Here is a 16,364-nt window from a genome sequence, read left to right on the forward strand (position 1 = left end):
ATGTATTAAATGTTGCGAAAATGGCAAACCAAAAGTGTAATCTGCTTGACACATTAAAGTTACTTACCTTACAGATCATGAAGTCAGCTAATTTCTGCTCCATTCATAAGCAAATCTGTTTGATTCATACACCGGCTGTCATGTTCTAATTTTAACCTACCCTTTCCTTATCTACACTGAAATAATATAAACTCAGCAAAAAAAGAAACGTCCCTTTTTCAGGACCATGTCTTTCAAAGATAATTCGTAAAAATCCAAATAACTTCACAGATCTTCATTGTAAAGGGTTTAAAACACTGTTTCCCATGCCTGTTCAATGAACCGTAAACAATTTTAATGAACATGCACATGTGGAACGGTCATTAAGACAATAACAGCTTACAGATGGTAGGCAATTAAGGTCACAGTTATGAAAACTTAGGACACCAAAGAGGTCTTTCTACTGACTGTGAATAACACCAAAAGAAAGATCCCCAGGGTCCCTGCTCATCTGCGTGAACGTGCCTTAGGCATGCTGCAAGGAGGCATGAGGACTGCAGATGTGGACAGGACAATAAATTGCAATGTCCGTACTGTGAGACGCCTAAGACAGGGCTACAGGGAGACAGGACGGACAGCCTCCAGTGCAGGCTGAGAGGGGCTGGACTGAGGATTTGTAGGCCTGTTGTAAGGCAGGTCCTCACCAGACATCATTGGCACTGGACCAGACAGGACTGGCAAAAAGTGCTCTTCACTGACAAGTCGCGGTTTTGTCTCACCAGGGGTGATGGTTGAATTTGCGTTTATCGTCGAAGGAATGCGCGTTACACCAAGGCCTGTACTCTGGAGTGGATCAATTTGGAGGTGGAGGGTCCGTCATGGTCTGGGGCTGTGTGTCACAACATCATCGAACTGAGCTTGTTGTCATTGCAGGCAATCTCAATGCTGTGCGTTACAGGGAAGACATCCTCCTCCCTCATGTGGTATCCTTCCTGCAGGCTCATCCCTACATGACCGTCCAGCATGACAATGCCACCAGCCATACTGCTTGGTCTGTGCGTGATTTCTTGTCAGTGTTCAGTGCCATGGCCTGTGATGAGCCCGGATCTCAATCCCATTGAGTATGCCTGGGACCTGTTGGATCGGAGGGTGAGGGCTAGGATCATTCCCCCAGAAATGTCCAGGAACTTGCAGGTGCCTTGGTAGAAGAGTTGAGTAACTTTTCACAGCAAGAACTGGCAAATCTGGTGCAGTCCATGAGGAGGAGATACACTGAGGTTTAGGGACACATTATTCCATTCCTGTTAGTCACATGTCTGTGGAACTTGTTCAGTTTATGTCTCAGTTGTTGAATCTTGATATGATTGTACAACTATTTACACATGTTAGGTTTGCTGAAAATAAACACAGTTGACAGTGAGAGGATTTTTCTTATCATATAATTTTCTTCTATCTCGCATACCTCATTAGTGCAACCTCATGGTTGAATATATATGTATCTATTGTAGGTCCTAGTGTAACGGATGTGAAACGACTAGCTTAGTTAGCGGTGCGCACTAAATAGCGTTTTAATCGGTGACGTCACTTGCTCTGAGACCTTGAAGTAGTAGTTCCCCTTGCTCTGCAAGGGCCAGGCTTTTGTGGAGCGATGGGTAACGATGCTTTGTGGGTGACTGTTGTTGATGTGTGCCGAGGGTCCCTGGTTTGCGCCCAGGTATGGGCGAGGGGACGGTCTAAAGTTATACTGTTACACTAGGATACAACAATGAATAAATACCATCAAAGGATACCTTACAAATTACAATAATGAACACCTTGTGAAACAGCTGTGAAAACCAACCTGGCAATATTTAATATTACATAAACGTTAATATGTTTTGGTAAAGTTGTGTCATCAATTTATTTTCACAGATTTTAATTTTTTTTACACTCACAAGTCAATCATAGACTAAAATACTGAATTCTGGTGTGTGGAATTTTGAGGAGGTGGTTGCTGTGTGGGTGCTTTCAGTGTTCGACCGCCCATGTCACGTTCGTCCTCCTCTTCATCTGAAGAGGAGAGGCGAGAAGGATCGTAGACTGCCCACCCCAACTCACACCCTGACCATACTAAATAAATACAAAACAAAGGAAATAAAGGTCAGAACGTGACAGTCCAACTGATCCAACTGGAAAAAATAGTTAAATTCCACTTAGGTAACCTTAGGAAGACAGAGAACAATATCAGTGTTAGGGAAACTAAAACTAGCTTCAGGTTATTTTGTGTGCAAATGCAAATAGTTATTTTCTGAGATTATTTATATTCACCTTAATAGATGGTGACCCCACCTAGGAGCAAAAGAGCAGTGAGGTTTTATCCTTCTTACAAACCAAGCATTTAGCCCCGATGTAGTAGCACTAGGTCCCCTTCTTGATTATGATTCTGTTTCTCCTGCCCCTTGTCGATGTTCAGTCTCACCTTGACTGATAACAGGAATAAATGCAATTATATTTCATATTACAACTACATTGCTGACATATCTCTTGGAGGGCCAGAAAATAAATTAACAGCAGACAATCATTTTTACCTGGTCAAAAACCTCACTTCCACCACAATACAGATGCACAATTGAGAGCATCCTGTCAGGCTGTATCACCGCCGTATGGCAACTGCACAGCCAGCAACCGCAGGGCTCTCCAGAGGGTGGTGTGGTCTTCCCAACTTATCACTGGAGGCAAACAACCTACCTTACAGGACACCAACATCACCCGATGTCACAGGAAGGCCCAAAAGATCATCAAGATCATCAAGGACAACAACCACAACCTGTTCACCCCTGCCTGTTCACTGAAAAAAAGCTTCTGTCTCAAAGCCATCAGACTGTTAAATAGCAATCACTAGCACATTAGAGGCTCTGGCCAATATACATAGACTTGAAATCACTGGCCACCTTAATAATGGAACACTAGTCTCTTTATAATGTTTACATATTTTGCATTAGCCATCTCATATGTACACTACCGTTCAAAAGTTTGGGGTCACTTAGAAATGTAATTGTTTTTGAAAGTAAAGCACATTTTTGGTCCATTAAAATAACATAAAATTGATCAGAAATACAGTGTAGACATTTTTTATGTTGTAAATGACTATTGTAGCTGGAAAAAGGCAGATTTTTTATGGGAATATCTACATAGGCGTACAATGGCCCATTATCAACAACCACCACTCCTTTGTTCCAATGGCACGTTGTGTTAGCGAATCCAAGTTATCATTTTAAAAGGTTAATATATCATTAGAAAACCCTTTTGCAATTATGTAAGCACAGCTGAAAACTGTGGCGCTGATTAAAGAAGCAATAAAACGGGCCTTTTTTAGACTAGTTGAGTACCTGGAGCATCAGCGTTTGTGGGTTCGATTACAGGCTCAAAATTGCCAGAAACAAAGACCTCTCTTCTGAAACTAGTCAGTCTATTCTTGTTCTGAGAAATGAAAGGAATTCCATGCGAGAAATTGCCAAGAAACTGAAGATCTGGTACAACACTGTGTACTACTACCTTCACAAAACAGCGCAAACTGGCCCTAACCAGAATAGAAAGAGGAGTGAGAGGCACAACTGAGCAAGAGGTCAAGTACATTAGAGTGTCTAGTTTGAGAAACAGACGCCTCACAAGTCCTCAACTGGCAGCTTCATTAAATAGTACCCGCACAACATCAGTCTCAACGTCAACAGTGAAGAGGCGATGCCATTTGGAACACAGGAGTGATGGTTGCTGATAATGGGCCGCTGTACTCCTATGTAGATATTCCATTCGAAATCTGCCGTTTCCAGCTACAATAGTCATTTACAACACCAACAATGTCTACACTGTATTTCGGATCAATTTGAAGTTATTTTAATTGACAAAAAATGTGCTTTTCTTCAAAAACAAGGAATTGGCCCAAAACTTTTGAATGGTCGTGTATTTCCTGTATTCTATTCTATTGTACTCTATCTTTGTCTGTGCTGTGCTGACATTGCTCTTACAAATATTCATATGTATTCATTCCTTTCCTTTACTTCGATTTTGTGTATTGAGTGTATTGTTGTGAAATTGTTAGATATTACTTGTAAGATATTACTGAACTGTTGGAGCTAGTAACACAAGCATTTCGCTAAACCCACAATAACATCTGCTAAACACGTGTATGTGACCAATACAATTTGATTTGATCAGGTGGAGTTTCAGTGATCTGAAAGTACATTATACAAAAATAGCAATAGGCAAACAACAACACTAAGTCAATAACAAATTTGAAAGACTACACTATATGCAAAAATTGTATATACAATTGCATTGTTTACCTCAGTCAACAGCTGCGGCTCCCGTCCATAATGGTGGAAGCCTGGATGCGGTTGTTGCATGCAAAGAGAATTACCTCCAGGTTGTTCTCCCACCCTTTCTGGTACCAATCAAGGGATTTGCCCATGGCAGTCCTGAGGGTCTGGTTGGTCCATTCACCAAACTTGGAGGAGGGGGTAGGAAAGTGATATCTATTAACAATGTAAGATATTGAAATATGTCTTATGTACCATGGAAAAAACAAAAACAAATTGTAACAAATAAATAAAATACACCAGAAAATAACTTATAACATCCGTACCTTGTTCTGGCGTTCATGACCTCAGTCACTCAAGATAACCTCAGGAGAACCGTGGGTGTTAAAGATGTCCATTATCGCCTTGGGAGGTGGCCTCTCCAGTCTTGTCCTTGATGGGTATCATACAAAATGAAAATCGATTTTTGTTCCAATCACCCTGTTTAATGGGTTACAGAAGGGAATTTAGAGTTAAGCACGTACTCTTCATTTACTGATGTTAATGCGTATTGTCTCCACCCACTTGGTAAAGTGATCGGTCGTAGTCAGACTCCAGCTGTTGCCTTACCTGGAGTCCGATGAGGTTCACCCCTAACATTTAAACCGGTCAGATGAGGTTCACCCCTAACATTTAAACCGGTCAGATGAGGTTCACCCCTAACATTTAAACCGGTCAGATTAGGTTCACCCCTAACATTTAAACCGGTCAGATGAGTTTCACCCCTAACATTTAAAACGGTCAGATGAGGTTCACCCCTAACATTTAAAACGGTCAGATGAGGTTCACCCCTAACATTTAAAACGGTCAGATGAGGTTCACCCCTAACATTTAAAACGGTCAGATGAGGTTCACCCCTAACATTTAAACCGGTCAGATGAGGTTCACCCCTAACATTTAAACCGGTCAGATGAGGTTCACCCCTAACATTTAAACCGGTCAGATGAGGTTCACCCCTAACATTTAAACCGGTCAGATGAGGTTCACCCCTAACATTTAAACCGGTCAGATGAGGTTCACCCCTAACATTTAACCCGGTCAGATGAGGTTCACCCCTAACATTTAAAGTGTTAGAGAGAACATTTATTTTTTTCTACCCCTTATTTGTTTCATACAGTATGCAGATTTTCATATTTATAAGGTTTTTGACAGACACACACACATTCTATAATATTGAACCCTGCTGAGGTCAACTAAAACAACCATTACAAAACAACTTATCTGGAAAAAAATTGAATTTGGACACTTACCGTTCATGTGCCATGGTGAAACAACTTTGATGGGCTTAATCTCCGGTGCCACAGTCTTTTCCCTCTCAAACTTCTGGCAGGCTAGACAGGGTACTGACTTTAAGAAGAAAAAAAAAGATAAACAAAAGGTTATTTCACTTGCCCAGCTGTCCATCTCCTTGACAATTCCCTGTCAGAAGAAGAGTAGGTTGATTTTGGCAATCATGCTCTTCACTCCAAAATGGCCAGCATGCATCTCGGTCAGCACGGCCTCCTCCTTAGTAAAAATCACCCTCCTGTGTGGCTGGCCATCCTTCCCCCGTAGGTACATATGATTGCCTAACAAGTTGGAAGATAAGAGTTGCTGAAATAATCTAGTCTAAGTACATTTGCACTGCTGTCTTTCTCTCTCTCTCTTTCTTTCTCTCCATCTCTCTGTCTGTCTTCCACTCTCTTCCCACCTCTCTCTCCCTCTCTCACTTTTATCCTTTCTCTGAATGTTGCGCCTCTTGTCAAGATCAGTGGTGCCTTCATAGTACTTCGCCTCGTTGGAAAGATAAAATAAAATCTCAGAGGGATGCCGTTGAAGTGCAAGCTACAACAACAGTTACAGTAGCTAGCTAGCTAACATTAGATAAATAAAACTATCTGGCTAGCTGACTAGGCAGGCTGAGATAAATAAGTACAATAGCTAGCAATGTCAATCTAAAAACAGCTTAAATTATTTATTCCTATTTAACAATATTTTCTTATATAAAGACAAATATATGATAAATAAAGAGTGTTCTCTTTCCAGTCTTTTCGGGTACTCTGAAGCTGCAGGTAGTCAGCAGGTTGTCACTGTCAAAAATACCATCCTTGGAGACAAATTCTGAGGTAATTATTTTGCGCAGACTGAGCGAGCGTTTTTGAGGTGAAATAGAACTACAACTGCCGTGTCCTCCCTCCTTCCTTCGCAACCGCTAAGCGGTAAAATAGAGCCAAGCACAACAATGGATGCTCATTACGTAATCCAGTCAACATTTTGCAGGTTTTAGCAACAGCCCTAGCAACAAAAGGTAGAACTCTTCGAATCCAATTGTGACTTTTTGGCATGAAGGGCCCACCTGTCAATTAGTGGAATTAAAACATCATATTTTGAACATCAAGTGGCCCTGTATTTGTATTTGTATTTATTATGGATCCTCATTAGCCAAAGCAGCAGCTACTCTTCCTGTGGTCCAGCAAAATTAAGGCAGTTTATACCATTTTAAATGTACAATACATTCACAGATTTCACAACACACTGTGTGACATGGCCCCTACTCCACCATTACCACATATCTACAGTACCAATTCCATGTACAGTGGGGAGAACAAGTATTTGATACACTGCCGATTTTGCAGGTTTTCCCACTTACAAAGCATGTAGAGGTCTGTAATTTTTATCATAGGTACACTTCAACTGTGAGAGACGGAATCTAAAACAAAAATCCAGAAAATCCCATTGTATGATTTGTAAGTAATTAATTTGCATTTTATTGCATGACATACAGTAAGTATTTGATCACCTACCAACCAGTAAGAATTCCGGCTCTCACAGACCTGTTCGTTTTTCTTTAAGAAGCCCTCCTGTTCTCCACCTGTATTAACTGCACCTGTTTGAACTCGTTACCTGTATAAACGACACCTGTCCACACACTAAATCAAACAGACTCCAACCTCTCCACAATGGCCAAGACCAGAGAGCTGTGTAAGGACATCATGGATAAAAATTGTAGACCTGCACAAGGCTGGGATGGGCTACAGGACAATAGGCAAGCAGCTTGGTGAGAAGAAAACAACTGTTGGCGCAATTATTAGAAAATGGAAGAAGTTCAAGATGACGGTCAATCACCCTCGGCCTGGGGCTCCATGCAAGATCTCACCTCGTGGGGCATCAATGATCATGAGGAAGGTGAGGGATCAGCCCAGAACTACACGGCAGGACCTGGTCAATGACCTGAAGAGAGCTGGGACTACAGTCTCAAAGAAAACCATTAGTAACACACTACGCCGTCATGGATTAAATTCCTGCAGCGCACGCAAGGTCCTCCTGCTCAAGCCAGAGCATGTCCAGGCCCGTCTGAAGTTTGCCAATGACCATCTGGACTATCCAGAGGAGGAACGCCTTTCCATAGGGTGTTTTTTAATATGTATTTTCAATCTAATTTTAATGCTTGTATGAGTTACTTGATGTGGAATAGAGTTCTATGTAGTCATGACGCTATGTAGTACTGTGTGCCTCCCATAGTCTGTTCTGGGGGACTGAAGAGGGGACTGTGAAGAGAACTCTTGTGGCATGTCTTGTGGGGTATGCATGGGTAGTATGCCAGTAGTTTAGACAGACAGCTCGTTGCATTCAACATGTCAATACCTCTCAGAAATAAAAGTAGCGATGAAGTCAATCTCTGCTCCTCTTTCAGCCAGGAGAGATTGACATGCATATAATTATTAATATTAGCTCTCTGTGTACATCCCAGGGCCAGCCATGCTGCCCTGTTCTGAGCCAATTGCAATTTTCCTAAGTACTTTTTTGTGGCACCTGACCACACAACTGAACAGCAGTCAAAGTGCGACAAAATTAGGGCCTGTAGGACCTGCCTTGTTGATACGAAGGCAGAGCATCGCTTTATTATAGACAGACTTCTCCCCATCTTAGCTACTACTGCATCAACATGTTTTGACCATGACAGTTTACATTCCAGGGTTACTCCAAGCAGTTTAGTCATCTCAACCTGCTCAATTTTCACATGATTTCTTACAATATTTAGTTGAGGTTAAGGGTTTAGTGAGTGTTTGGTTCCAAATACAATGCTTTTAGTTTTAGAAATATTTAGGGCTAACTTATTCCTTGCCACCCACTCTGAAACTAACTGCAGCTCTTTGTTGAGTGTTGCAGTCATTTCAGTCGCTGTAGTAGCTGCCTAAACAGCTACCCTGGGGAATTCCTGATTTTTAACTGGATTATATTTGAGAGGCTTCCATTAAAGAACACCCTCTGTGTTTTGTTAGACAAGTAACTCTTTATCCACATATCAGGGGGTGTAAAGCCATAACACATACGTTTTTCCAGCAGCAGACTATGATCGATAATGTCAAAAGCTGCACTGAAGTCTAAGAAGACAGCTCCCACAATCTTTTTATCATTAATTTCTCTCAGCCAATCATCAGTCATTTGTGTAAGTGCTGTGCTTGTTGTGTGTCCTTCCCTATAAGCTTGCTGAGATCTAAATATTTCTCTCTTCCATCTCCAATTTAATTAATAACTTTGGTCAGTTTTCTGGGTTTAAAGTGAATAAAACCAAATATCCTCAAGAAGCAAGAGAGACTGAATCCTGTTGTACAGCAAACATTTGTGAATACAGAACAAGGTTTCACATGTCTTGCTCTTAAAATCACACCAGAAATTATCTCCTTAAATTCAACAAATGATGAACACATGGTAATGAGTAACAGAATCCATCAACAGATGGACATCATTGCCTATATCTATTATTGGTAGAATAAATATTAGGATGAATATTCTGCCCAAATGTCTCTATTTTAATCAATTCCTCTGACTCCACCACCTTTATTTCCCCCAAAGATCAGAAATATACTCTCAGATTTGATATGGAGCAACAGAAAACCAAGGCTTAACCTTTCTCTTCTTTATTTATCCTATGACAAAGGGGGTTGCAACCTCTTCCAAACCTACAGTGATATTGCTGGACTGTTCTCCAAGAAATCATACTTACCTTGGCTGCAGACTGAAATGTTGTCCACAAAAGGCTTAATTGGATGGATATTTGTACCCTGCTCCCTTAAAGAAACGAAAAAAGAATACTACTAATCCCTTTGTTAACACCCTAACTGCACGCACCACATTTCCGTTTTTTACATTTTTTTGCATTTTTTTTAACAAGTATTTTTTTTTCATTTCATTTCACCAATTTGGAATTACAGATTGTAAATGCAACAAAATAGGAAAAACGTCAGGAGGGACAAATACTTTTGCAAGGCACTGCACAAGCTAGATGTTGAATTGCTCTCTCTGGATGTCAATTCCCCCTCACTTGGTCATTGTTTAAAATAATTAACCTCTGTCACGTTCTGACGTTAGTTCTTTTGTTATGTCTTTGTTTAAGTATGGTCAGGGCATGAGTTGGGTGGGTTGTCTATGTTCCTTTTTCTATGTTTTGGGATTTCTGTGTTTGGCCTGGTATGGTTCTCAATCAGAGGCAGCTGTCACCCGGTGTCCCTGATTAAGAACCATACTTAGGTAGCCTGGTTTCACTTTTGAGTTGTGGGTGATTGTTTCCTGTGTCTGTACCATACGGGACTGTTTCGATTTTCGTTTGTTCAGTCACGTTGTTATTTTGTAGTGTTGAGTTTTATATATTAAAATGGACACTTACCACGCTGCACATTGGTCTGACATCTCTTACTCCTCATCAGAAGAAGAGGAGAGTCGTTACAACGTCAAGCCTGGCTCTTGAAAAATGTACTTACATAGAGAGAAAGAAAGCCCCAGAAAGCTCCATGATATTTGAGATATTTTTACAAACAGGTAATATTGTAGATGCATTGGAACTGTAAATCTGTATATTCTCAATTTTTGTATGTTAATATTGGTTATAGTTGAATCGTAATCTGTATTATCTGCAACTGCATATTATAATTCTTATTTATTTTTATTATTTGGAATGTGAGCACTTTTTTGTTGTTGTTAATGTTTGACCACCTTTACTCCACACATACAGACGTATACAAAGTTCTCCCTTGCTCTCCATTTGGCAAATCTGACCATCATTCTAACCTCCTGATTCCTGCTTATAGGCAATAACTCAAGGAGGAAGTACCAGTGACTCACTCAATGCGGAAGTGTTCTGATGACGTGGATGCTAAACTACAGGACTGTTTTGCTAGCACAGACTGGAAAATGTTCCGGGATTTATCCCTTAGCATTGAGGAGTATACCACGTCAGTCAACGGCTTCATCAATAAGTGCATCAACGACTTCGTCCCTACAGTGACTGTCTGACATATCCCAACCAGGCAAATTCCACACTGAGCTAAAGGCTAGAGCAGCCGCTTTCAAGGAGCAGGACACTAATCCTGCTCTGCTTTCCGATGAACCATTAAACAGGCAAAGTGTCAATACATGACTAAGACTGAATCCTACTACACCGGCTCTGACTCTCGTTGTATGTGGCAGGGCTTGCAAACTATTATGGATTACAAAAGGGAAAACCCAGCCGCGAGCTGCCCAGTGATGCAAGCCTATCCGATGAGCTAAATGCCTTTTATGCTCGCTTCAAGGCAAGCAACACTGGTTCATGCATGAGAGCACCAGCTGTTCCGGACGACTGAGATCACACTCTCCGTAGCCGATGTGAGTAAGATCTTTAAACAGGTCAACATTCACAAAGTCGCAGGGTCAGAAGGATTACCAAGATGCTTACTCAGAGCATGCGCTAACCAACTGGCAAGTGTCATCACTGACATTTTCAACCTCTCCCTGACCGAGTCTGTAATTCCTACATGTTTCAAGCATACCACCATAGTCCCTGTACCCAAGAACACCAAGGGAACCTGCCTAAATGACTACTGCCCAGTAGAACTCACGTCTGTAGCCATGAAGTGCTTTGAAAGGCTGGTCATAGCTCACAGCAATACCATCATCCCAGATACCCTAGAACCACGACAACTCGCATACCGCCCCAACAGATTCACAGATGACGCAATCTCCATTGCACTCCACACCGCCCTTTCCCACCTGGACAAAAGGAACACCTACGTGAGAATGCTGTTCGTTGACTACCGTTCAGTGTTCAACACCATAGGGCCCTCACATCTCTTCACTAAGCTAAGGATCCTGGGACTAAACACCTCCCTCTGCAACTGGATCCTGGCCACCCCTAGGTGGTAAGGGTAGGCAACAACACATCTGCCATGCTGATCCTCAACACCGGGACCCCCTCAGGGGTGCGTGCTTAGCTTCAAGTTCCTTGGTGTCCACATCATTATCAAACTATCATAGTCCAAACACAGCAAGACAGTCATAAAGGGCACGACAATGCCTATTCCCCCTCAGGAGACTGAAAAGATTTGACATGGGTTTGACATTCAGATCAACAAAAGTTCTACAGCTGCACCATCACCACTTGGTATGGCAACTGCTCGGCAACCGACTGCGAGCCGCTACAGAGGGTAGTACGTATGGCCCAGTACATCACTGTGGCCAAGCTTCCTGTCATCCAGGACCTCTACACCAGGCAGTGTCAGAGGAAGGCCCTAAACATTGTCAAAGACTCCAGCCACCCTAGTCATAGACTGTTCTCTCTGCTACCGCACAGCAAGCATTACCAGTGCACCAAATCTAGGTCCAAAAGGCTCCTTAACAGCTTATACCCCCAAGCCGTGCTAAACAGTTAACCTGGATTTACATTGACCCCCTTTTTTCCGCTGCTGCTACTCTCTGTTTATTATCTATGCATAGTAACTTTACACCTACCTACATGTACATATTACCTTAACCACCTCGACTAACCTGTACCACCACACATTGACTCGGCACCGGTACCTTCTGTGTATAGCCTCATTATTGTTATTTTATTGTGTGAATTTTTTTCTTACTTTTTTTTACAATTCTAGATTGTTGGTCAAGGGCTTGAAAGTAAGCATTTCACAGTATGGTCTACACCTGTTGTGACAAATATATGTCTCTGTGCATGTACTCCCACCATTGGCATCTGCGCTTGGCTACATTTCCTTGGGTAACACTGCCCCTAAGCTGCCATTCAGAGAAACCGCATGTTCAATTCCTGCCAATAGTTTTCGAAAGTCTTTTGACAAGAGACTAACCAATTCAAGAATGGGGTACAGTCAGAATACAGTTGTAAGGGGTGGGTTTCATCATCACCTCTGACCTGAAATGGGGTCCTTCCTCATCCCTCAAGGCAGTCAGCTGAAACAGAATCATGTCTCTGCCCAAACAACCTTGGGTCTCTGACCTTGGCTTGGGGCTTTAATGAATCAGTAAAATAGGAGTCGCTAATCAGCCCAAATTGCTTCTCATTTTAACTGTGTTTACCAGCCAGCTATACCTACCTGAAGAAAAGCACATAGCGGTTCTCCACTGACTCCAGGCCTAGACCACAGAAGGTTGGTGGCACCTTAATTGGGGAGAACGGGCTCGTGGTAATGACTGTAGTGGAATCAGTGGAATTGTATCAACTACATCAAACACATGGTTTCCAGTTGCTCCGCTCAGGACATTATTATAAGCCCCTCAGCAGCCTCCTGTGGCCTAGACATTACATTCCATTGACTCATTTAGCAGTAGCCGGGTTAAAGGTCGGTTAGGGCCATGTTGTATTGTTTTGTTTGGTTTGTGTTTGAAACATCAGCCATGAAATATGATGCCTGATCAACTCAAAAATAGGAATAACTTTTTTAAATATATTTGTTTACATTAATTAACTTGCATCTTGTCGGTGTGTTTTTGAGTTCTCCAGGACAGCGTGGTTGACTAACATGCAGCACGTAGCCTACTGGTGCGTTCTTGCCTTTGTGAGAATGCTCGCACCTGATTGAGCGCCTGTTCATTGCAGAGGCGCTACTCTATTTGGAGAGGGCGTGGTATAGAGAGAAATAGCAATGCCATCTTTTTGTAAGCAGTAACTCCGCCGTGGTTTGTTGCACAAAGACTATGGGGAGATGAACGCCAAAATTAAGGTCTGTGGTAATCACAGGCTTAGGAGATCTTATACGTTTTGTTTAGTGAGATAATCTTCATCAGCTAATGTCACTTTTTGTGAGGTTTGAAGCATTTATGTAATTTTTTTTAAAAGCACATTCATTAAGGTCATGTTAACTGTCTGATATTATCTCATAGAACAAAACTTATATAATCTCCTGAACCTGTGTTAACCAATTCTTTCCCCATTCATTTTCCCCATAGGGATGGCTGAACGAAAGAGGTAACTCATTTCTTGATCTTAGGACTACAAGCTGGCGAGCTCTATATGCCTATTTTTGTTTTTCCAGTGATACAAGTAATGTGTTCAGCATTTATATATTGAATAATTAATATAATATGTATATTCAAACTGTAAAATAAAAAATGAATTATATGCTGTGGAAATGTTCTTGTTTAAAATGTATTCATGTGGCTGCCTTGTTAACTTCAAGGTATGGGCGGGGCTATATAAGCAGCTATCTGGCAAGTTCATGGAAATCTCCGATTCAGAATCAGATTGGGGTTGAATGGCTGCGCCTAGCCCACAGGCCAGTGTTAACTTCCCAATATCAGGTAACCTTTCTGGACTTTATTCTGCATGAGTTTTGCAGGGTTAGTTGTCATTCTTTAAATCAGCAGGGCAGCAAGAAGCCTCAATGTTAGAGCGTTGGGCCAGTAACCAAAAGGTCGCAGGTTCGTATAGTGGAGCCGACAAGGTGAAAAATCTGCTGCTGTTCCTTGAGCAATGCACTTCATCCAAATTGCTCCAGGCTGTGACCCCACTCCCTGGGGGTGCCTCAGGGGCAGTTGGGATATGCAAGAAACACATTTCAATTACACACTTGTGTGTATAAGGACAAATATCAGCACCACCAAATGATTATTATAGCTGTATTTTTGCTTTTCCCTCTTTGGAGCCTTGTTACAATTTTATTTTTTATTTATTTCACCTTTATTTAACCAGGTAGGCTAGTTGAGAACAAGTTCTCATTTGCAACTGCAACCTGGCCAAGATAAAGCATAGCAGTGTGAACAGACAACAACACAGGGTTATACATGGACTAAACAATAAACAAGTCAATAACATAGTAGAAAAAATATATACATTGTGTGCAAAAGGCATGAGGAGGTAGGCAATAAATAGGCCATAGGAGTGAATAATTACAATTTAGCAGATTAACACTGGCGTGAAAAATGATCAGAGGAACATGTGCAGGTAGAGATACTGGTGTGCAAAAGAGCAGAAAAGTAAATAAAATAAAAACAGTATGGGGATGAGGTAGGTAAAATGGGTGGGCTATATACCGAGGAACTATGTACAGATGCAGCGATCGGTTAGCTGCTCAGATAGCAGATGTTTAAAGTTGGTGAGGGAGATAAAATACAACCTGGACTCAATAGTAGACGTTACATAGTAAATGTAAATCTTTCTCGAATCAATTTAAATCAAATGTGATTTGTCACATGCTTTGTAAACAACAGATGTAGACTAACAGTGAAATGCATAATTACGGGCCCTTCCAAACAATTTCAGAGTGAAAAAAAAGGGAAATAATAGAAAAATAATAACACAAGGAATAAATAATCAATGAGTAACGCTAACTTGGCTATATTACAAGGGGTACCAGTACCAAGTTTATGTGTAGGGGCAGGGGGTAATTGAGGTAGATTATGTATGTACCTAAAAGTAGGGATAAAGGCAATAGGATAAATAATAAACATTAACAGCAGCGTATGTGATGAGCCAAAAGAGTTCAAAAAGGGTCTATGCAGATAATCCGGGTAGCTATTGGTGAGCTATTTAACTAACTATTTGGCAGTTTTATGGCTTGGGGGGTAGAAGCTGTTCAGGGTCCTGTTGTTTCCAGAATTGGTGCATTGATGCCACTTGCGATGTGGTAGCAGAGATAAGTCTATGACTTGGGTGGCTGGAGTCTATTTAGTCTGATATGTTACGGTATGTATTAATTTGTGTATGTCCATCATCCATTTCTTATATGTTACGAATTGCAATTTGTATGAGGTTACGAATTGCAATTCATACAATATGTTACGAATTCCAATTTGTTGTGGCTAACGTTAGCTTTAACTTTAGCTAGGCTAGGGGTTAGGAGTTAGGTTAAAGGGTTAAAGTTAGGGGAAGGGTTAGCTAATATGCTAAGTAGTTGCAAAGTAGCTAAACAGTAGTAAGTAGTTGCAAATTAGCTCAAATTGCTTGTGATGAGGTTCAAATGCGCAACCTTTGGATTGCTAGACATTCCACCCATCCACCCTCCTTTCGTCATAAGGGAGAAGTAACCTTTCTTATGTAACCATACCATACTAATTTGAGTGTCTCAGATTTACATTTACTATGTACCGTCTAGTCTTTTTTTAAATATAAAAACACTTGGATTCCTTTGCCATGACTGTACCAATACCTTTAGCCTCTTCACTAGTATCCAACCTTCACATATCTACACTATTTAATGTTACATTTGCAATGTCTTTGAGAAAAAAAAGTGATGGGTCTCTGAAGAACTGATATCTATGACCTACACTGCCCGTTACAGCTTTTTCAGCATGAAATTATCATACTCTCCCTCTGCAGGTGTCACCTTCCTTCCCCAAGTATGTTGACTGAGACATGGCATGCATAAATAATGAATTCTCAAATACCCGGTTGTCACATGCTGGGGTTTCAGATAATTTTACAGCCCCCCCCCCCTGCCTCCACACGAGAGGGGCTGCCGCTGAGCTAGCGGATTAGAAAATGCAGCTCAGTCAAAAGTTCTCTGATGAGGTTGATGCTGGGAGATTGATCTTCATGGTTGGTTGACTTTCTCCGGCTCATGCTGCTGCAGCCTTCCTCCCCGAACAATTAGCATCTGATTGAGGGGAGATGTGGGCGCTGTGAAGCCCACTGCATGGACTATGTGATGCCTGGCATACAATTCTGAAGAAAAGCCACATTTTTTGCTAGATTGTCATTTTAACAAAAGAAACATAATGACAGATCAATGTCAAAGCTTTTAAGAGATTTAAGGAATTAAATGTTTTGAAAGGGGCAATTAGGCTACTTTATGACAGCAACTTTTT

The 16,364-nt window shown here is 41.4% G+C and overlaps 1 long non-coding RNA gene across 1 annotated transcript in view; it reads left to right on the forward strand.

Annotated features, from left to right (window-relative positions):
* Positions 1-16,364, forward strand: part of LOC149985165 (uncharacterized) — a 529,398-nt gene that overhangs the window by 11,819 nt on the left and 501,215 nt on the right. The window lies entirely within an intron of this gene.

The sequence above is a fragment of the Oncorhynchus mykiss genome, chromosome 2 (assembly GCF_057628025.1).
Source record: "Oncorhynchus mykiss isolate SJ-2025 chromosome 2, ASM5762802v1, whole genome shotgun sequence".
NCBI lineage: Eukaryota > Metazoa > Chordata > Actinopteri > Salmoniformes > Salmonidae > Oncorhynchus > Oncorhynchus mykiss.